At 36.7% G+C, this 23,288-nt stretch overlaps 1 protein-coding gene across 1 annotated transcript in view; it reads right to left on the bottom strand.

Moving 5' to 3' along the window:
* The window catches only part of LOC108244521 (protocadherin-15), a 189,349-nt gene that overhangs the window by 153,557 nt on the left and 12,504 nt on the right, over positions 1-23,288 (bottom strand). The gene's annotated exons all lie outside the window — the stretch shown is intronic.

Raw genomic sequence — 23,288 nt, 5'->3', positions numbered from 1 at the left:
TGTTGAAATTCATCTGATGGATCTTGAGACACTTTGTTCATTTTAAAACACACACACACGCAGAGACAGGCAAAAACATTATCACTCCACTTCTGCCTTCAGTGGCGGGAGATAATTAAAAAAAAAAAAAAAAGGAAGAAATGCCATAATGAAAAGTCCCAACTACACCAATTTATCAAAATGAAGCTGCCACCATGAGAATCATGTGAATCATCACAGTCAGATAAGTCACAGATGTTGTGAACAGATGAACAGACTGAATGCTTAAAGGTGACCGTGCATAACTGGGACTGTACAAACGAGCCAGACCCCAGTAGGGGAAGGCCTAATTATATTTCTGTATTGACTTTAAACTGGTGAAACAGGTGTTCAGCAGGTCAGGAGATTATCTATCAATCAGCAGAATTAATTCTGTGAAAAGCTTAAATGTTTGTACAGAAAAAAAAAAAAAATCTTGTGAATTGTCATTGCCTAATTAGGGCACCATCTGACCATGTGTTACCCAAAAAAAAGAAGGGTGAGGGGGGGAAGAAAATCAAACTGAATCTTGACAATTTTCCATAAATAAACAGTTTCAGTTGCGTTGCGAAGTTCTGAATGTTGAGAATGGCTGTTCTAATTAATACATTTATAATTTGTGATGAATGCTCAGTTCTCTCCTTTGGGAACAGCAACAATCTCAACAAACACCCTCACTTACAAGCATTCGGGGGTTTAAAAAGCATCTTCTTTGAATTAATGCGCTTAGATTGTCATGTATTATTCAGAACCATGGGCTTGTTCAGAGCGTATTGTGTCTCTTTGTGTTTAAGAGCAGCAATAGTTGCAATTACTTAAGCAAAAATAATACTTTTTTCTCATTTTCCCATATTATTGGGTGATGTGTACTTTTAAAGACATTGTGCTAAACACAATATTTGCATATTTAGTCTATCTTTTTTTTCATGTAAAAATACTGAAAGAAAAATCTGACATTTTTGTAAAGAGTATAAACTAATCCAGGTTGTCACTGGTACCTCAACAAGGCAGAGCATAGTTTTTGGTGTGAGAAAAGCTTTGGGCAAAAGCTGTCTAATATGTAATCATTTCAGCAACACTGATTCTCCCTCTCATCTTGTTTCTGAAGTGAAAGCAGGAGGGCAGGGTTTAGGCGGGAGTGAAAACACTCTATGGAGCAGGATTAAAGATTCAGATCAGAACCTCAGTGTAGTCTTTTAAGTAAGAAATAACCAAACCAACACCATACATAACCAGGTTTTGGTTCACATTTGTGTCAAGCAGCTAAATCAACAAAGTTTTATATTTTTAAATGAGAGAAAATAGCTGAAAAATAACTCATCTAATTTAGTTTTAAACCTATCAATTTGCCTTAAAAAATAAATTATGCATAATGTTGTTTTGCAAACATCTGCTGTCTATGTGCCGAAGCTAATAATGTTTACACAAATAGGTGTGTGACAACAGTGGGACTAATATTCTCTCTTTTTTTAGATAATTAAATTTGTTCTTGAAAAAAGTCCAACGAGCCACAGACTTGCTCGGGACCTGTCTTGTATCCAAGATGTAAAAACATATCCGACATCTGTCACTAATTGGCACAGGTAAACAACAACCCACTTTCCTATTCCCATTAATAGAACACCAAATTAAAAATTAGAAGGTGGTGGAACAGATTGTTTCAACACTAGTCCAAATCTCTTTGATGGCAATTAGTAGCATTGTTGAGTGGCTAAATGCATCGAGACAGGTTTAAAATCTGTGACTTAAGTTAGAGAAATGGTGCACAAGCAATCTGAAAGTTCCAAAGTTTTGCCCTTGCAGAAAGGATTTTTGTCATTTCTACTAGACATCCTGTGGCTCAGGAGAACAGCAGTCATGAAGGGTGGCTGTGGATCAGTCAGAGTGGTATTGTTCCAAACTGAAGATTGGTTGTCAGATCTACTGTTCTATTTGTTGAAATGTATTTGGAAAAGACACTGAAACCCAACAATGAGCTCAGTATGATTACTTTTGTACGAGTGGTGGAACTGTGGACAAAAAGAAAAAAACATTTCCAATTGAGTGTAGGATATGCACAGATTAATCATAACATATTGACCACCTGCCCCTTTGACCAGCCAAGATATGGTGGGATGGGGCCATCATGTGTTGGGCTTGCTTCCAGTTGCTTCAGATTGACCAGATGGACACAGCTCGTTTTCTTGTATATTTCAGACATTCACAAGCAATTCTTCCAGGTCAAATTGGGGTTGTGATAAGGAGGAGACTGTTGCTGAAAGGGTTTTGGGGGGGATATGATTGGTCTGTAAAAATGTTTAGGCGAGCAGTTAAAGTGCAGGTGAATTCAAAACTTTATGCCCTATCTTTTTAGGTTGTTTAAGGTTTATAGATAAGCTTAGCCCACTGTATAGAGAAAGGAACAGGTAAATAGACTTTAAAGTGGTATTCTATTTGTCAGAGAATCTTTGTGACTTTTCCCTGTAAAACCAGGAAACCCAGAAGGTTCCTTTGTGAATGTGGTGTGCACCCTTACTAGCGTCTTTGTCAGAGTTGGGGTAATTGTTCTCTCATCATTTGCAGCATTATTTAGCACTGGGAGACACAAACACTCGAGTCAATATGAAATCATAGAAAGTGAGAGTTACTGGTGCGTAGGCCACATCCATAATCAGCTGGCAGAGCGAACACTTCTTCAAAGGTTCACAGAGAATCTACATCCAAGCAGAACATGAACACTATTTGTTGTTTCTGTTTTACTTTTCTCAAACCTCTTTGATATTTTGCCTGAAAGTTTGTGGCAAACTGTGAACAAACTCATCAAAGCCCCACCAACATTGCCACAAATCTGTGTACAGGAAAAAACCCAGAGCAAAAAGATACTGGCAATACCATAAATCCAAGTTTTATCTTGAATTTTCCCTTCTGGACAAATGGAACAATTCTTCTTGTTGAAGCCTCATTTTCCTGGACTGTGTGTATGCACTCAGCCATTTAGTCCCCAAACCTTCTGCCTGTGAGCTCCCTTCAGGCAACCCAATGGGAGTGTAAGCGCGCACACACACACACACACAGAAGGGAATATGCACCTACAAACACAGAGAGAGCTAAAAACTGGAGAGCAGCTGAGAGGCTCAAATGATACTCTTGTAATTCAATTTGAAATATGCACTGCATAATTTTCTAGGGACTTGGGAGGGTTTTGTTATCAGTATAATACAATTAGCAATTATTTTCTCTTTTCTCTCTTTATGTGACATGCACTGAGAAAAAGTACTACAGGTTTAATATTAAGAAGACAGCTGCTAATGTGAAACAACATTTCTAAGAAAAAAAAAGTGCACGATAGGCATGACTTCCTTTTTGAGCAGGGAACACTGTATGGTTAAGCTTTTCCCCTCTCATTATTTTTTCTGGGGTCATTTGAGCTGGACTTTATCATTTAGTCCCCCTAGAGCATCAGACTGGATACAGAGAGACATAATTTCTTCAAAGATTTTTATCTATGGAGTTAAAATTCAGCTTTGCAGAAGGTCCTTAACTTAAACCAAATATATAAGTGTGCAATAAATATTGGTAGGAATAAATAAAAATATATATACTTCTGCATAACTGAATGGCCAGTTTGTGTAGGAGGTTGTTGATTGCTTTTATGTAGGCAGCTTCCCATACTGAGTGAAGTTGTAGGGGCTGTCCATGGTGCTGAAATAAAGCTCTTTGTAGCACAACAGCAACAAGCACTCCACTGGCAAGCTTTGAATAAATGAGTGTTCATTAGGATATGAATGATTTTTGTTACAGAATAAATTTACATTTATCAGGAGTTATTTTACTAATAAAAATATATCCATAGGATGTACACCATAAGTAAAAAAATATAGTTCATAAATTGTTAAAAGGATTGTTGGGCAGCTGAGCTGCCTGAAAGGTGGTTTCAGATTGTTTCTACAGCTGAGTAAACTATCCATTTGAAGAGACAAGGACTCCCAGCCAAACACATTAAACACACATGGTTCTGCCTGGAACACTTGTGTCTTCACCTTTAGCCTGCTGTGACTGGTTTTTCAATAGATTCCATTCAGCTCATGATAAAAAAATAAATAAAAACCTGAAGTAGTCTCTGTGCAAATGGCAATGCCACAGAGTGTCTGAGCTGTATAAGTGTCAAGGGACGATCATAGTTTGGCACTGACAGCTTGTGTGATATTGAGAGGTCAGTGCAACTGAGACAGCAGGCAAGCAAATTGGTAGGGATGGAGGTTTGAGAAAGCAGGACAGGATGTATATGTATGTGTGTCTGAGAACTGGACAGAAAGCAAACAGAGGTCAAACAAAACAAGTGAGCAAGAAAGAAATAAAGTGGCATGAAGAGCAGATGAGTATTGTCCATGAACTTATCAGCCTCAGATAATTACATCAGAAAATTAAATGCCTTGCAATTCATGAAGTAATGCATACTGCTTGCTGCCTTCCATGGCAGAGATTTAAACTAAAATCATCTTATGCTGATAAGAGATGGAGTTATAGCTGTTTTGAACAAACCTTGTAAATGATGCTCTGCACTGTCTCATTTATTGTGAGATCTTGCGAGATGTGATAGTGCTCAAAAAATGTGCTGAGGATGACTGTCACACCAAATTTAGCTCAATATCTGTGAAACTGATTGAATTAAAGCCATTTTGTGTTGCTAAGGCTGATTAGATGTTGTGGCCATCTTGAATTGGATTGACTCCAAATGTTTTCGATGTACAACCAACAATTAGTTTTAAGAGCTTCTTAAATATCAAACTCTATTTATAATAAAGATGTTCAGACATTGTTACAACTAAAATTACAGAGTAAGTTGAGGCAACACAATTGCCCAACTTACTCTATTTTATTATATTGCTGTTTTTGATTTCCATGAAAAAATAAAACTATCTGTCACTGACATGCAAAACTGCATTAAAATGGTTTTTACAACAGACTATTAACTGCAGTATGATTACAACAAATAGTCATTTGTAGCAATTAGCAGCTTCCTGCATTCTGAAACCTGCAGTAGTTCTTTGGCTACTTGAGGACAAGTTATTAACACAACCCTGACATGTCAGATAATTTTTATGTAGCCAAATTACCAGCACATACTGTCTTTTTCACACGTTCATCAGTTACAGTAGGAAAAAAAATCACTGGCCATCTGTTTGATGTAAGTCCAATAGTCCCACTCTTTTTAGCTCTTTTAGTCACCACCAAGTCTTGAGGGAAATATCTGCCTCTTCTGCTGCTAACTGCTTCGCTGCTTTAACCAGCTTGTGCCTTGTGGGACAGGTACCACACAGTGGGTTTGTCGCAGCTCTTACTCTGCAGCTGCCAGTCTTGGCTAAAGAAGTGACACTGTAAAACTGCTGAGAGCCAAGCAAGACAAAAAGCAAAAGCAAAAAGGTAAAGACTGAAAGTATAACCAGCTCTTATTACTCTAAGAAGTTTGTCATGCAAGCCACACCTCCACAGACAGGAATAATATTTTATATTAATGAGACCACCCTGCAATTGAAATAACTGCACAGCTATTTCTGTACTTATAGTTCTTTCCTTTGGTAGCCCTGCAGCTGTGTGACAGCAAATACTCATGAGACATGTCTCAAGCTGACACAAAAGCTAAGGGGGTTTGATAATTGGATCACATGGGGACTAAAGCACCAGCACCAGATCTGTTACTAGCAGTCCCAAAGGCTACAAAACCAACAATGAAGGCTATAATGAAAATGTTCCCTCTCTCTGTTCCTTTTCATCCCCCTTTTTTGCCCCCTTTCCTCCTCTTCTAAGTTCATCTTGGCCACCTCCGAATAAGAGGACTTTTGACAGCTACCACAGGTTATTACTTTTGCAACCAGAGGCAATCGGGCCTCTAGAGAGTCCATTAGCACCTAGAAGAGCTGTTGACCTCTTTAGCTGGCTCAGAGAGACATCAAACTTTCAAACTAAACAGAATCAAATCAAGTGCTAATGAGCCATCACAACCTGATGGGCAAGTCTGAAAACTTCAGTCAATTAAGTGGCACAGTGAGTAATTTCTGCGAACACTAATTGATGTCAAAGCGTGTGCACGGTGATGGGCTTGTGTCTTATATCACTCAGTTAAATCGATACTCAGAACAAGACTGCAACAATGTTCTGTTGAGAGGAGTATGAAAGATGGTCCCAACTACTAGCTTTGCAAAAACTGTATTTTAGTTAAATGTGAACATTTTTTTTTAATAAATGGCACTTTTGGACCTTTAAATTTTCATTTCCCACTTTACCAGGTTTGACGAGTCCTGAACCTCCTTTATTATTCTCCTTTGGAATGTCACTTTTTCTGTCTGCCAAGACAGATAAGATAGAGAAGATAAAGGACTTAGATGCTACAGTGAGATGAGTCTGAGATATAGTACTGAAATAAATAAGCTAAAGCAGGATAGAGGTGGAGACAAAAAAGGCTATAACGCTTTGTTTTATAAAAAAGATGCCATTAGAGTCAGCAATCAGAAAGCCTAGATTAACTGAATTGAGTTAATTGTTCTTAGTTCTTATATTATTTCTATGCACTTGAGTCAAGCTATTTTATTCTCACTATACAGTAATAATGACTGTTTCTCAGATGCACACACCCCCATCTATTGTCATTTCCAGCTGCAACACCCCGAGTGGCAGCTGCAAGTATATTTCCAAGAAAAGTTCTTTCCTGTTTCCTGAGTGCAAGTGTCATTTTGCACCTGTGGATATGCAAGCCTGTACATGATGAATATGTAATGTCAGACATTCATAAACGCCTTTTTATACAGGCAATCAGACAAAGGTGACTTGACAAAGACTAGAATTGGAGGAGGTGGAGTGGACCAATTTTCGAGAACCACATAACCACTGAATGCAGAACAGATCGAAGGCAAAAGAGGACCAGAGAGACAGATGTCAGAAAAGAGGCAAATGAAGGCCAGCCCAAATCAATGGTTTGGGCTTAGCAAGAACGACTCCATTTCTCTACTTGTCAATTACGGCAGCTCCTGAGTTTGCTTTTTCAACATGGACATGCCATCTTATTGAAAAACAGACTCAAGAATTCAAACAGACTGCATATTTTCTTTATATCTAAAACAGCCATTACTGAAAATAATTCAAACATGTTTGACCCATATTCATGATACAGTCAATTATTTAAAATTAACATAAAGACTTATAGAGTTAAGTTCCCACAATACATCACCTGTGGCTAAAATTACTGTTCAACTTTGATGACATATTGTTGAATTTGTATTTCTTTATTCTTTTATGATTTTTCCGCTATCAACCTGAAACTTTGTTTCACATCTGTTATTTATTTTATGCAGTTTTATTTCTCGAAGCCCAAAGAAAATCAGACTGCCTATTTGCTTGCTCAGAAGTCCTCCCAGCCCTCCGTGCCAGGCTAACCTGTGTCTATACTTTTTCACAGCGAGAGGTGGCCTGCCCACTCTAATGCTGCCAGATTTCTACTCTGCATGTGCAGACAAAATGCTGAGAAAGGGTCACAGTTCTGCTGAGCATCCACCTTTCAACGGCGTCCTGTGCAAAGATCTCCTCAGTGATGCAGAAAGAGGCTTGTTAAAGGAGAGATGGCCTCACTCTCGAGGAGGAAAACAGTTCTGACAGTGGGAGAGAACTCTTTTCATGTGTCTGGAGCTTTGAAACCACCTGCAAAGTGTTATAGTTCAAAAAAAAATGAACTAAAACATTGGACACACATTTTCTGAAAAGATGAATGAGTGGCTCCAGTGATGAATAAAAAAATAAATAAACACAGAAAAGAAGTTATTCCAGCTAATTTAATTCTACTTTGTCCTCTGCAAACATGCAATGCTTGTCTTTCATGCTGCCTGAATGTGTTGAAGCCAGCCGCCCATTGAACTGTGGGTCAATTTAACACAGGACACAAAGAAACACACACACACACACACATATGCAGAGGCACGCATCCAAAAGAAAAAGGGCAGGCTGTCAGATAGCACTGCCTCTTATGACTGCTGTTTCTTCCTTTGCCTTGGAAACATCTGAATGAAATTAGAGATGAGTAAAACAAATGGTATACAGATTTTAAAATAACTTAAACAAGCAAGACAGTCAAAGCCATTTCCTAATTACTGCTTGATCTTTTGAAATCTTTTGAGAGCTTTTCGATGGAGGTCATATGCAAAAAAATTAACTTGGGTTGTCTCAGAAATACAAACCTTCCTCCTTTATTCATAGAAAAAAGGGGAAAGAACTGGTGTGAAAAAAACGGAAGCTAATTTGGCTCAACGGCTTTAAAATAGTGACTTCAGTTATTGTTTCATAATGTACCCTTTGCATGTATTAGTCTTTTTATCAAGACCACTGTGACACAATTTATGTGAACTTAGGTGTGATTGCATGTACTTAACAATGCTACTAATGTTCAGTTACAGATCCCGATCCCCATCTCAGCTGCATGTTAGCTTTCCCAACAAAATATCTGGTATTCAAACCCCATCAGATTGGCCTTCAGTCACTTCTCTGGTCAAAAATAACAAAAGAAAAACAACAACAACAAAAGAGAAAAGAGCCAGCCGACACTGCAGATGAACAAAGGAGAGTCAGTTGATAGAAGCCCTCCAAAGCTAACTAAAAAACAACTGATCTACAGGAAAATGCTTCTCTTTTATTGAGAAATTGCAATGATTTTCTTATATCACATTTAGACTAGCCTATTAATGATTGCCTATTAATAACTGCTGTTGAATCCAAATTATTCTTCTCTTTTTGATCTAAAACAGCAGTGCCCCAGCTAATAAAACACATGTTTATGACAACACAGTTTGGTTTTGAGACACTGGCTTTCTAAGGAATGGTCAAGAATGACAGGGAAACCCTTTAAAAATGCACTAAGTGACCGCTGGGCGAGCTATTTTATGATGGAAAGAGATTTGCTTAGGACAGAGAGCATCAGCAAATGTCAAGGTGAATCATCTTCTAAACATAAATAAAACATAGAGACGCTACGCCTTAAAACCCTCAGTGGTCCACCCTGTCTGAATCAGTATGTGTCTAAAATGCCCCACTCTAGTCCACCAGAGCAAAATCAATGTGCAATTGAGTAGCTGAGAAGAACTTAAAAAGGATACTGACACACATGGTTGCACACAACCGAAACACACAAACAACCAAAATATTACAATCTGAGACAGAAGTAAATGACGTGGGTTCCTGTAAACACACAAGATCTGGCCTTTAGACAAATTAACAACTACAAAAACAAAAACAAAAAAAAAAGGGAAAGAATCTGTAAGACAAAGGAGGAAAGAAAAAAAAGATCCCTGCTGTGTGTCAATCAATAGCACTATCATCTACCTTTCCCTCAAGAGAATAAGAGCGTAATTCACAATCTCTCCCTCCTATAATCTCTCTTATTTCCCTCACATTCTGTCTATCTCCATTATTTAGTGTTGCATACATTAAATAGCTTATAAACCCCTCAGGTTGTTATGTGCTGGAACAGAGATCAGGGTTTTCTTGAACAAGGTTTTGTATTATACTAAATCCTTGGTGTTTTTTTTTTTTTTTTTTAATCTGGTTGGAATTTTTTATTTATTTATTGTGTTCTAAAATGAACTAGTTTTCACATTGCGTGCAGATCAGAGGAACTTTGATGTGGAGTTCCCTTGAAGCTGATTAAATTGTTTCTTTTAACATTTAACTCAGTAAACCTTTGTTTTGTACATAGTCATGCTACTTCATTGATGTAGGAATATTTTGTTACTGCTAACCAAAGTGTCAAACAGTTCTAGAGCATAAAAAGGTCTGATATGGTGTGACACAAAAAGGTTCATCACTTTGTATTTCTTTTTTTAAAAAACGTTTTTCGCAGTTGGACATTTTTAAATGTGCATACGATCTTCATCTTTCCCTGATCTGCAAATCAACAACATACGATTCTGCCATTCTTATTACGCAGCTGCATGAGCTTTTTCAGATAAAATCTTAAGACAAATTAGAGGGCTTTGATCCCTTGGAGGAATGCACATCAGCTGCTGCCTTTCACACTAGAGTTTTAAATTACAATCATCTTGTGCTGAGAAAGGACAGAGTTACAAACCTTGTAAAGGATGTTTTGTGGGATCTCACGCATAAGGAGAAATCCCACAAGATGTGATAATGTTTGGCTTTTCATACAATATATTTTAGCTCAATATATGTGAAACTGAGTTATAGCCATTTGTGTGTTCATTAATATCAGTTAGTTGTGTTGGCCATCTTGAATTGGGGTGACTCCAGAAGGTATTCAGTTGTAGATGGTCATCCAGTGATTGCTTTCTGAGAGTTTCATTAACAGCCATCCAGTGGTTCATGACATATTTTGCTAACAGACAGACAAGATTGATGCTAACAGTTAATCCCAAAGGTTTAACTTTGAGCTTAATATCTGTGAAATTGGCTAAGCTACAGTATTTTTTTTTTCTATTTGTTTCCTACAATAGGTTGGTTGTTGCAGCCATCTTGATTTTTACAGAGTTTAAAAGATAATCAGTTCTAGATGTACATCCACTGATTATTTTCTGGGAGTTTATTAAAAACCAGATAGTGTTGACTCTAATAGTTATTGGCAAAGTTTTAAAGTCATATCTTGCACAATCAGCTGTGCACTCTTGAGTGATGATTTGAGTTTCCTAAGGTTGCTTAGCTGTGGCAGCCATCTTGCATTGGGTTTACGCCAAAGGTTAATTGGTTGTAGATGCACAGTACGTCCAATAATTATTTTGAAGAAATTCTTTGTAGCAATAACAAGATAACTTCATACATTATCTTCCTAATGCTAAAACAAACACATACACAGGTATACACATCCACACACACAGATAGCTAAAAACATTATCCTTAGGCAGGAGGTGAAAATTAAACCACTGAGGTCAGTCCAATAAACACAACCCCCATTGTTCCTATTATCACAAAGCAAAGACATAGAGGGCAAATATTAAATGCTGTATGTCAGAGAGAATTGGCAAACACTGTATGTTGAAACAACTAGTGGGACTGAAGTTACTGGAGGGAGGATGTGACTTCAGGCATGCCAGAGCTGATTCCATATAACTGGGTTTCAATGATGAATTATAAACGTTGTGGAGAAGTCATTAAATACAGATTCAGAAATGTTTAAATGTTGCTGAAATGTACTTTTGAGATGTTCAAAACTGCTTTTTTTCAAATCTGGGTCTACTTGAGTAACACCATGAGAAAAAAATAAAACTATCTATTCCAACAAGTCATGCATGAATGTCTTCGAAAAAATGAAAGTATACTCTGGGGTTTATTAGCTAGAATGTTCCCCTTCTGCAGAAATAACTGTGTGTAGCTCCTTAAGGGAGATTGCATAATTGTCCACCAATCTTAAGTAAAGTATTTTGCCAAAATGAATCATTTTCTACCTCTTCGATCACATTTGCTGCCAAATATTTCAGGATTTTCTAGAGTGCACAACATCTTTTAAATCCTCCCACCTACAACACTATTTTGAATCTGTTTTAAGGCTTAGCCATTTAACAATTCTCAATTTTCCACAGACATTTGGATTGTACATTTATGTGCAGGAGATCTTTTTCTTTCTTTTTCTTTTTTTTCTTGTTCCACTTGAACTTTTCGAGACACGGTCTTGTCATGTCATTAGAGTGTATCATCTCTATTATTACTTCAGCCTTTGTGTCAAAAAAGCCAAACATGCCTCTAGGGTGAACCCAGTCAGCTTCTCTAAGTCGGAGGATTTGGTTCTTAACCAGAAAAAGGCTTGTGAGTGAGTTTCTGCCTCAAGTGTAGAAGTTCAGGTATCTGGGAGTCTTGGTCACAAGCCTTGATAGGATAAAGCTGGAGATGGATCAACGGATTGGGGCTTCATTTGTAATAATGAGTTGGTCTGGTCTGTCATGGTGAAGAAAGAGCTGAGTTGACAGGCACAGCTCTCAATTTACTGGTCCATCTATGTTTTAACAGTCACCAGTGGTCATGAAATATGGATCCTGACCGATAGAACAAGATCCCGGATACAAGCGGCTGAAATGGGCTTCCTCTGTAGGGTGACTGGGCTTAGCCTTAAAAAAGGGTGGGGCTCAGAAAAGATCCACTGCTCCTCTGCATGAAAAAAAGTCAACTAATGTGATTCTGGCATCTGATTAGGATCCCTCCTTGGTACCTTCTCTTTGCAGTTTTCCAGGCAGGTTCCACTGGGAGGAAACCCTAGGGGCAGACTCAGAACTCGCTGAGAGGAATATGTATCTTGTCTACTTAGGAATCCCCCAGAAGGAGATGAAGTGTGTTGCTGGGGAATGGGTTTCCCGCCTAATGGTTTGCCTCTGCGACACAACGATAGATAAATGAATGAACATATCTTTTAATGATTTAACCACGTGTAATGCAAATTAAATAAATAAATAAATAAAAGTGAATTTGTTATGTGTTTTTTAAAGTCTTTTGCATTTTGGTATTAAGCTGTAAATGTGTAGCTTGCCTTGCAGTTGGCGTTAAAAAAAAGCTTTTGCAACTTGAATTAAAAGTAATTTATAGGTGAACTCACATTAAATTTGATATTTGTTACAGTCACAATTTCTTAAGCAGTATCACAAATACAAATGTCTCTTTTAACCCTGACATTTGAACATGTCACCATTAGGCAGAAGCAATATTCTCAGTAAAAACAAAATCTTCCCAACTACAATTGTAGACAATATTCTATGATTTCTGTCTTAATGTTCCGTTTCCCACTTTCATTTTATCTTTTTGTTCATGATCACATATGTCTGGCAACCAGGAATGCTCCTGTTTAACAGGTATTGTAAATCCAGGTTATGTATATTTCAAATTAGGAATTTAACCTGGCTTTATTGTCAGTGGAAAATGATAACTTATCAGATGGAAATACAGAGAGTGAAGCAACCCACATCTTACAGCCTGCCTGCTTGTCAAACTGGGTTAACCACTGCAAAAGACTTAAATAAAGAATGCAAATGCATAAAATAAAAAGAACCTTTAAGGAGGCTACATTGAGTAACATCATGTGTTGTGTGTATGCATTTATAACTATAAATAACATATAACTGAAACTGCAATGGGGATTCTTTTTTTTTTCCCTCATCAGTATCTATCAGTGAGATACATCCCATAAAATGGGTCTAACTTTCAGGCACAGCTTGGAGGAAGCATGTGGGAGTGTATAAACACATGTCTTAGATGCCTTAGCAGATGATAGTATATGCCCCAGTCATGGCCTGCCTCCCAGAGTACTAATTTTGCCTTATTTCCCATTCCATCCTTTAGTAATGAATAGCATTCATCACCGCATGGATGTGTCAGCTGCAAGCATAGGGGGAAAAAAAAGTCAGTAGGGGGAAGGCAAAGAAAATGGAAGGACAAGTAATTGTCCTTCTCCTCTTCACTGACAGGCTGGACTAATGAAATTCGTTAACTCAATCATTACAGTCAATAAGGTCTCCATAATTACACCCTCATAGTCTCTTTTAAATTATGTCATGAAACAGACAGTTGTCAAGGTCCAGAAGTCAGAGCTACAAAGACATTTTTTTTTCTTTTTTTTTTCCTGGAAATGACTCACAGCATTTATCAGCCAAGCCACGCTGCGCTGATGTAGTCTGGTGACAGCTTGGAGGATCAAGGCTCTGTGCAGCCATTGTCATTACTGCTGCCTGCTGACTATACTTCTGATGCTGCATATTCCCTCTCCACACCCTCCTTTTGATCCTGAGAATGAGATTCTGCTGTGCTGCACTGTGCACTGCAGTTTCAGCTTGGATTTCCCTACGAGCTTACCAGAGAGAGAAGCCCTCTTATTGTTTAGCACTTCAAAAGAAACAAGACAAAAGAGAGGGAAGCGAGAGAGCGAGCCAGTGAGCTAAAGAAATTGATAGACACAGCTCGGAAAAGAGAACATGCAAAGGGAAAAGAAAAACAGAGTAAGACAAGAAATATGAAAGAGGAGGCAGCCACAGGTTGGATGTAAGAAGTTGCTTTTACAGCAGCTAACCTGACAAGTGTTTTGATAGATTATGTAAATAAAAAACTAAACACGTCACAGATCAACTTCATTAAGGTGCTCAATTTGATGTGAAAGCAATACAGCCAAAATTAAAGGAAGTTCTATGGTTTATCTTATAATAATCACTTGCTTATTGTTCCCACTTTGTCCTGTTTTGGGGCAAATTAGGTTTGTAGCCAATCCTGTCAGATAATGGGCAGCAGGTACAACCTGAACATAGTGCGTTCATCAAAGGTCCAACATGAAGACACATGAGAGAAACTACCACACACGCTGACATTCACACCTAAGGTCAATTCTTATATTGACCTGACATTCAGTTTTTGATCTGTTGATGGAAACCCACACAAGCATGAGGAGAACTCCACACAAAAACCTTCAGATCCCGATGTGATGAGCCACCGAATGAACATCCGATCCGTAAAGCCACGTGGTTGATTTGATTCCAACATTACAATGTCACATCAGAAGACTCCTTCAAAAAATATTTTGGCCTCCAGATTATTGTGGTTCTGGTTTTAGGTTGAGCTCTTACACATAATTAAGCACATTGGGAACAAGTACTGAATATCTGTATTATACAGAACCCCCGAGCTTTGAATTTTTAAAGCCTGTTATATTGTAAAATTCTGATGCTGATCATTTCATTTAACATATAAGACAAATTGCTAGGCAATAATATTATTAAATAAATGTTACTCTAAAGTATTAGCATCAGTAATGATAAAAAAAATTGTTATCAATGCATTGTTTTTCAATCTTGCAAATAAAATTGAAATCTGAAAATAAAGGGAGGCCCGATATAAGAAAATTAAATATTATTAGTATTAAGAGTGTCCTTAACTTTGGTAAATAAAATCAAATCCAGTATTGTCTTAGTAATAAGCCTACAGTTTTATTAATGTGGTTAGTAGATGATTTCTTTCAGAAAAGAGTCAGTCAGATTCAGATTACATCACTGATGGTTCCCTTCAGTCTGGGTGGTTATAATGACTGTAAAATGGATGCTTCAAAAGGAAGGTGGGAGGTGGGGGTCTCCAAGTTCTTGTTTGACAGCATCTTTAATTCCACCATTGGAAACTCCAAACACCAGCAGCTGCAAAGAATAAGCCAAAACTTTGCAACAGCAACATCTTTGATACAACTAAACTTGTCTCTGCAGCCGTGTGTAATTTTAACCTCCGTTCTAAGGACAGAGCCAAAAACGTTGAAGTGCAGAATGGACACAACCTCAGGAAACATTTCTGTTTTGAGGAGATACTGTAAGAAATCACAAGTTGCAGGAAACTCTGACCACCCCTAAGGCTCCTACACATACTTAATACCCTGCCTCAAGATCTAATACTGCATTTCCATAAAATCAAAATTTATTTTATTTTCATTTTTTTTTTAATAGAAAATAAATGAGATGTACGCAAACCTCAAGCTGAGGGCAAGTCCTAACAAAAGACACCCCCTCAGTTTTGTGAAATCCAAATTGCTCTACTGAGGAGCCTTAATACTTTTCTGCAAAGGAAAAAAGAGTGCAGAATAAACAAATGTTTACATTGTTTATAGCAGAAATATTCACAAAAAAAGAAGAAACCTTTCCTTAATAGGACATATTTGTGAGCATTATATTTTCAATCAATAATGATTTCTCTATAGTGACACTGGATGTGTTACTTGACATCTTTTCAAACTGATGATTATGATCGTGTTTTGTGCTGCCGAGGCTCGTAGGAGTCCAGCATATGGTAAACCTTTTACGCCATTTCTTTTTATTTGTTTATTGTTATTTTATGCATTTGTTTATTTCCTTCTACTAAGTATTTGATGCTCTTTATTCTCACTACATTTTTCTATAATCAAGTCAGAATCCCATAATTTTATTCAACCTATTTGACTTTAGAGAACCTCAAAGTCATAAAAGCCTCCCTTTGCCTCTTAGAGGCTGCATATTTTTAAAATGTTAAAACAGGTTACAATAACTGCTTGAACAAATGACCCTTAGTGTCTTATTTATTGTTTTTTTCAGACATTATTTTTCAGTGTTTTGTTTTCTTAAAGCTTCATTTTAAATCACTGTGAGGAAAAACAAATACACCTTTCTAAGATGTCAGTTTTGAAAAGACAGCTTTAAAAAAATGCATACATTTTGATTTGTTTTCAGGCGTTCACTGCCTGAAGGTGCATAAATGGAATGATGCATCAGGCAGCTGTTTCAGGCTTCACAGTAGGAGAGAAGTTTGGTTGAAGCATAGCTTAGTTTCACAGGATGTTTTGCCATGGTAACTAACTCAGAGTTTGGGTTTCTCCCTGTATAAAACACAAACCTAAGAACTCCTACCATATCAAGGTCTGCAAGCCAAGAATTTTAAGTGGGCGTCCTTTGAGAAAACCAGTTTTTTTTTGCTTTGGTTACAAGCACCTTGTCAGTAAAATGACACCAAGTCTCATTAGATCATTCATCAGCACTCAGAAGGTACTAAAAGTGGTTCTCATTATTAATTCATTCAGCATATAATACAGCATTGGACAGGTTTTTATAGCCATTAAGTTTAAATATTTCATTGTTAACAAGTGTTATGGCTGAAGTGCTGTAATGAACAATAAAAGCTTCAGAGATATGTAATCTCTGTGGAGAAAACAGCAACAATTCAGCTGCTGCAATGAATGTAGAAGACCGAATCCAGCAAACAGATCAGGATACAGAAGTTAAAACATAAATGTTTCCTTTTCACCCTGGATAATATGACAGCAAGATATATATATATATCTTTTGAGTCCTACTGTTAATCCCCACAGGCACTTAGATCCTATGTTGTTCAGCCTTTCACTGCAACATTTATTTAACCTGAAACTTTCATTCAGGGACGTTTGTCCCAATGACCTTGTTCCAGTGGCTTTGTTTTTATTCCTATAGTGCTTTTATGTATAGCAGATAGCATTATTTCTGTTTTAGTGGATAAAACCACATTTAAAACCTCAAATGTAATGAATTCTTTCTTTGCCAATGGTCCAGCCGTCCGAAAGGTTTATCAGGAGTTGACTTGATATATTTGCAACGGTAACATTGAATTAAAGACTTACAGTGTATTATCTTTAACAACATGGTTTACTAAATAGTTCAGAATTGTCTAAATATGTTCCCCAGATGACCTGTGGTGACAGAGGAGCTGAGACAAGCAAATCTGAGACAAATCTCCTTCAGTTATAAAAACTTTTAAAAAACCCTCTTTCAGAGCCGCATCTATTTACTGCCAACACACCTTAAACTGCCAAAAGAAACACTAAAAGGCACTCAGTGGTGTGGACAGCTTGGCCAAAAACACATAGCCTGAAGAAAAGCAAGATGTTTCTTTACTCACATTTAATATTTTGTGATTCTCAAAAGAATTTGTCTGCCTGGCAAGATGAATAAAACACAAATAAAACTATAGTAGAGTAGAGTTAGGTTATTGTGATGTTGGATTTGAACGTATTTTATTTCCCCAGGTTATTCATTAGGCAGCATCAGAGACGCAATAGGGAGCCAGGGATTCAGGTCAGAAAAAGCTGTTTGAAACCATGAATAAGAAAAGAAATGCAGACATGGATAGTGCACATGAAGATGAAGCCATCAATAAATCATTAGTTTATTTCAGAACGTATGATGTGATGTCTTTCAGAACTATAAAGAAGCCAGGGTTTAAAGAACTGATAACATTTTCGCCAAAATCTGTTCCACACAAAAGATGTTGTTTCAGCTCTCTCAGTGGAGGCACATTTTAGCTTTGGGAATAGTTTGCTTCGTTTTTCACTTGTTGGCCTTTTCACCTCACATGTAATAGGACTGAATTTCACGTTTCCTTTTTTACTTTCACGTAGATATGGTGAACAACTCTTTACACCTCTTCACACTCATACTCAGTGTTTTTCTTGCATAAAAAAATGAAAAGAACTTAAAAATTTAACTTGCATTACTTTTTGTAGAGTTCCTAATAAAAAAAACTGATACTACTGACATTACCAATTGCTATTCTCAAATTATCTAGGTGATGAAAATATGATATCTTAACAGCCTTAAAATAGATTTTTTAAAATGAATTGATCTCTTTGAATCGATAGGATGGATTATTTTAAACTGCAAGTGAAAGAAAAGACATTTCAGTATAGCAACCATACATGGCAGAACCTTGTGCAAATTTGTAAAGCTTTAATGTCTGGAAACTTAATAATGATGATTTAAATTGTAAATAAACAATAGATTTAAATACAGTATAAGAAGTACACTGTTACTGATGCACGTTTGTTCCAGTTCATTTTGCGCTTATCTGTGGCATCGGTTTACATTTGCAGCTGACGCAGATGTGGTTTTGAAATGCACAGGGCAGTCCAATTTAAAAAAAAAAAATCACCTGCTGAAATAATGACAATGACAGCTACAACAATTACTATAAGCACCTCCTTACATTAGGCATAATTGAATTATCGAACAGTATTGAACATTCATTTCAGCGGCAGACGAATGATCATCTGAATTGCATCTGGACCCATTTAAAATGCATAAAAAGCAGCTTTGATTAGAGAGGGGATGAGATTATTCCTTAGTGGACAGTGTCCGTAGTGGTGGTGCTTATTGCAGGCCTTACTTTGCAGAAAATGAAAGGTCACACTGTATGAAAGCAAAATTGCTGCAAGAAGTTTATGTAGTTTTTATTTCTTATTCCTACACAGTATTTTATATTTCATGTAAAATGTCTATTTTAGAGGTTTCATATAAAAGCTGAGAGAAAAGACAAAAGTTCTGGCCATTGATTGATATTAAAAAAAAAAGGGCCAGATTTTTCTCTGGGTTCTGCAAATGAAAATCGATTAGAGAAAAACTATAAACATAAACAAACCATAACAATTTTTCTTGCCCTGTGTTCTTCTGAATGACCTTGAGGTCAAAAAAAGAAAAAACTTTTTATTGAGCGTTGCGACATGTCCACTTTAGTAGTGTAACCCATCACCCTGAAAAATACGACAGGAAACAAAAGCGGTGAGAGGGACTCACGTTCAAGGACCTGTGGCCTGCATACAACAATGGAACATGGTACATTTGTAATGCAGTGGATTGTCAATGTATTCTGAGAGGGACACCAGCCTGCAGCAACCCTGAAAAGGGCTCAACCAAGCAGACACGTAAATAAATGTGTTGTGTTTTTCACCGGAGAAACTGACGGGCATGATCAATGATTTCTTTTTTTTTATTTTTATTTTTAATTGGATGCGTTTTCATGCTCTGTTTGGTGAGATTAAAAAAAGAAAGGAAAGGGAGGGCTTCAATTAAATCCTGACATCAGCACCACTGTACAGTTTTTTTTGTTGTTGTTGGTTTTTGTTTTTTGCATGCAAATTATGTATGGCTTCTCCACAATCCCACTGAATGCTAATAAAAACTCCCACGCTTCTTTTCCACATTAAAAGATTCATTAAGAACACCTCTCAGTGATTAAGTCTTAATATTATGTGGGGCCATAGGAGGTCAATATACCTGCATGTAAAACAATATTAAATACATAAATAAATTATGCACATTTGAAAAGCTCGAAAGGCTTTCAGACATGTCGTTAAAAAAAGTGATTATAGGCACAACTGAATGATTTTTTTTTTTTTTTTCAAAACTAAGCAACATCTATACCGTAAACTTATCCATACAGAAGTAACGTTCTTTTACTCTGAAAAGATCTCATTGGAACTAATGAAATCTTTAATATATTGCTTAGATTACTGATAATTCAAACAAAGAGCATTTCATTTCAAAGGGAAGGTTGCTGTGAAATGACTGAAATACATATGACATTAACTTTGTCAGCAACTACAGTCAAATCAGCAGAGAAACTTACAGCAAACTAATTAAGTTTTCTTTAATATACTGCTCGTACTTTGAATCTACAAGGTTTCAATGGCACCAGTTTCATTTTATAACTGAGGTGACAAACGTGAATGTTAGCAGTTGGTCGTTCAAATGCTTGCCTTACTTAGTAATCGTGTTCATGAAATTCAAATTCTTGAATGTTTTTAAACGAATTTCTACAGCATCAGACTCTGTTGGTGACCAACCATCATCCTAAACAGCGTGGTCGGCTGGATACATTTTGGCATTTGTGTAATAGAGGTGAGTAGCCTTGTCAAGCGCATTTTCAAACACTCTTCCAAATGTGACTGTCACATTTTATAAAAGCTGGTGTACCATCTTACAAGAAAGGAAAAATGGAGCTATTCTGATTTGTTTCAGTTTCTCAGTGTTTCTGCATTTTTTCTCCACTTTTCTTTCACCTAAACTCCTGAAGACTCATAGCTAACCTTGCGGACACAAAAAAAAACACATTCTCTACTAAAAATCTTAACTTTCAAAGTTGTTCTGTGTGGTAAAAAAGAAAAAAAAAAACAGTGATGTACACAAACAACACATTTCTTCTTTTATGTGTACATTTTCCCAGAGCGTTGTGCTACACAACAAGAGTAGCAATCCGTCTTTTAATTTTTTTTAAATAAAGGTATGTGTGCAAAGCCTTATTTGGTTTTGTTTGATGAGCCTCTAGTTTGTTGGAAAATAGATTTCAGAGGGTTTCACTGGGTTCAGGGTAACTCAAAAAACAAATTGTCAAACAAATAAATAGCAAACTATCTCCTTAGAGGTGCAACACCTGCATATTGCAAAGAACATACAAACCTACAGAGTTCTTATGCATGGGGGAACTGTTTGATTTTTCTTTAAAGTATTGCAAGGTCTTGACCTTGATATTTAGTGCACCCTGAAATGACTTATGTTATGTGGGATTATATAAATCAAGCTGAATTAAGCCTTAGATGGTAAAACCCATTTGAAGACAGAAACACAAGCTTAGGTCTTTAAAGGCAATTTATATATAAATGTTGTTAAAGAAATGCTGTGATTCTGTACTATTAGCAGGATTAATTATTAAAGATTAAAACTAAAAATATAACCCTGGCTTTAAAATGAGCAGCAGCTTCTGCAGGATGTGTAGTCTCCACCAGCCTGTACAGTCCTCGTTCAGCAGTGGTAAAATCCGTATGCAATCACTTGGGGTTTCAGCTGAGTGGCTGGCAGGTTGACAGTCTGTGAGCGCGAGGACTGCACCGACTCTAGAATGCCTTTTTTTTTTTTCCACCACATCCATCAGCCGGGACCCCGTCCAGAAAGTTTTCTTCTAAATATACATAAGTGCACGAGCCATCATCGCAAACAGAAAGCCTTACGTCTAAAATATATTCCTTAAACCTTCACCACCAGCTTCAGTAATAAAACTGTTGAAAGACATTTTTAATATGCATTGATATACTGTACATCACGGATAGATGAAGTAAAATGAGGCAAAGTGGAGTGAAATGCTCAACTTCAAAAAGAGCAACATTGTCAAGCAAAGAAGAGTGAAAAGAAGAGTAATTGGTTGCAAAAGTGTCAACACCTGTGTAATATTCCAACAGTGCATAAAAAGTGGAAACAGCTGCAATTGGGATGTCAGTCTATTCAGCCCTTTGCTCCCTGGCTTACCTGCTAACAAATGCAATGTTGGAATTGAGAAAATATTTGTAAGAGGCCTCTTATTATGTCTGTTGAGTACGATGATTGCACATGCCATCTTGCTTTCAAATGCAAATGGAAGTTTGGGTGTATAAATAACCCTCGAGTGTTGGATTTTATTAGACTCGTCAGGAGAATTCATACGGGAGGTTCAGAGTGAAGGATTACACAAGAGGAGAGCCCATTCTAGCAACGAGTTTGGTTTGATGTCCTCTCTAATGGATGCTCTCCTTAGAGAAATAAAAAGTAAGAACAAGCCTTTTTAGGTTGGTGGTATACTTTTGCCATAAATAAATGATAAATATCAGTCCAATAGTAAACATAACCTTCCATGTCCACTAACATGGGAGTATTGATGTTGCGCCGATGCTAGAAAAAATAAAACTAAACTGTGAAAAAATAAAGACATTTTGCTCTGGTCTGTTGCAATTAAATATTAATATTGTTTTTGTGTTTGTTTTCTTTTTTTTACATTTGTCAAATGAACACCAAAAAGTATACATATTTTTTCCCAAAATGGGAGGGTTTGACCCAAACATGCGTTGTACACAACATGCTGATTATAAGCCTCTCCTGAAAGAATGTAGCCACTTAAAAATATATATATTTTTACTTTACAATATATCAGTTAGTAAAACTAGATTTATCAAAACAAGAGTCTTGTTTGTTTTTATTGTTCTAGTCACATTAAACATTTTCTAACTTATGGACTATGGCGTTTGCATAAAAACATTAATAAAATAATGTTTTATACTTGTTCTTTGGGCTGTATAACCAAGGTGGGAGCTTATCTGCATCCCTGTAAACTAATCACAGAGAAGTAAAATTAAAAACGAATGAATAACTGGATAAATTCATGTTTCATACCTTTTATCTTTATGAGCGTTTAGTTCATTTTATGCAAGATCACATCTGAAATATCAGGGAGAAGTTTAAAAGTTATTTTGAATAAATTCAAACAGTGATACTTTTTTTTGTGTGTGCAAATAATAAAACCGAACCTGTCCAGTTAGTCTATTGAATCATTTAAGTTTGGGCATTTAAAATTTGTTTTAAATGCACATACTCTTCATAATGTAAACATCACCTTTAACTTTCCACTAAGCAAGAGTTCCAAGCAAGAGTGAATACTGAAAGATACTAATTTAAGCAAGTAACTTGATGTTCTTTTAAGTTTTGTGAAATGGCAAAAATAAATAAATAAATAAAATGTCACTGGCGAGTGACATTCTGCTCTCTGTGGCAATAATGGTATTTATCCTATCATGTATGGGAGAAATCACTTATTCCACTGAACCAAAAAGTCATTTTCTGTATTGAATGTACTACCGCTTACTGGTGAAGTAATGGGGCTTGACCATGTGCATTTATACACTTCTCTCGACCAACTGTGTCCCACATTCAGCAAAAACACCAAGTTTTACGCCTTGTAGAATGTAAAACATAAAATGGAGCGAGCCACTGAGATCCGAGATACAAGAAAAGACTCAGAAGGTTAAAGATTTCTGTTTGGCGGAGCAAAGTGCAGAAAAGAATACAACATTTTTTTAATCATTATTTCAATTTAGCTGAGGCTCTCACAATTAACTTCAAAGCATCAGAGAAGTAATTCCCACTCTTTGTTGGTGTTCATTTTTGCAAGCTAAAACCTTATCCTCTTCATTAAAGACCCATCCCTGCTCTTTC

The sequence above is a fragment of the Kryptolebias marmoratus genome, linkage group LG22, assembly GCF_001649575.2.
Source record: "Kryptolebias marmoratus isolate JLee-2015 linkage group LG22, ASM164957v2, whole genome shotgun sequence".
In the NCBI taxonomy this organism is placed as follows: Eukaryota; Metazoa; Chordata; class Actinopteri; order Cyprinodontiformes; family Rivulidae; genus Kryptolebias; species Kryptolebias marmoratus.
Note: the sequence above shows the minus strand (reverse complement) of the source record. Positions and strands in the feature narration are given on the sequence as shown.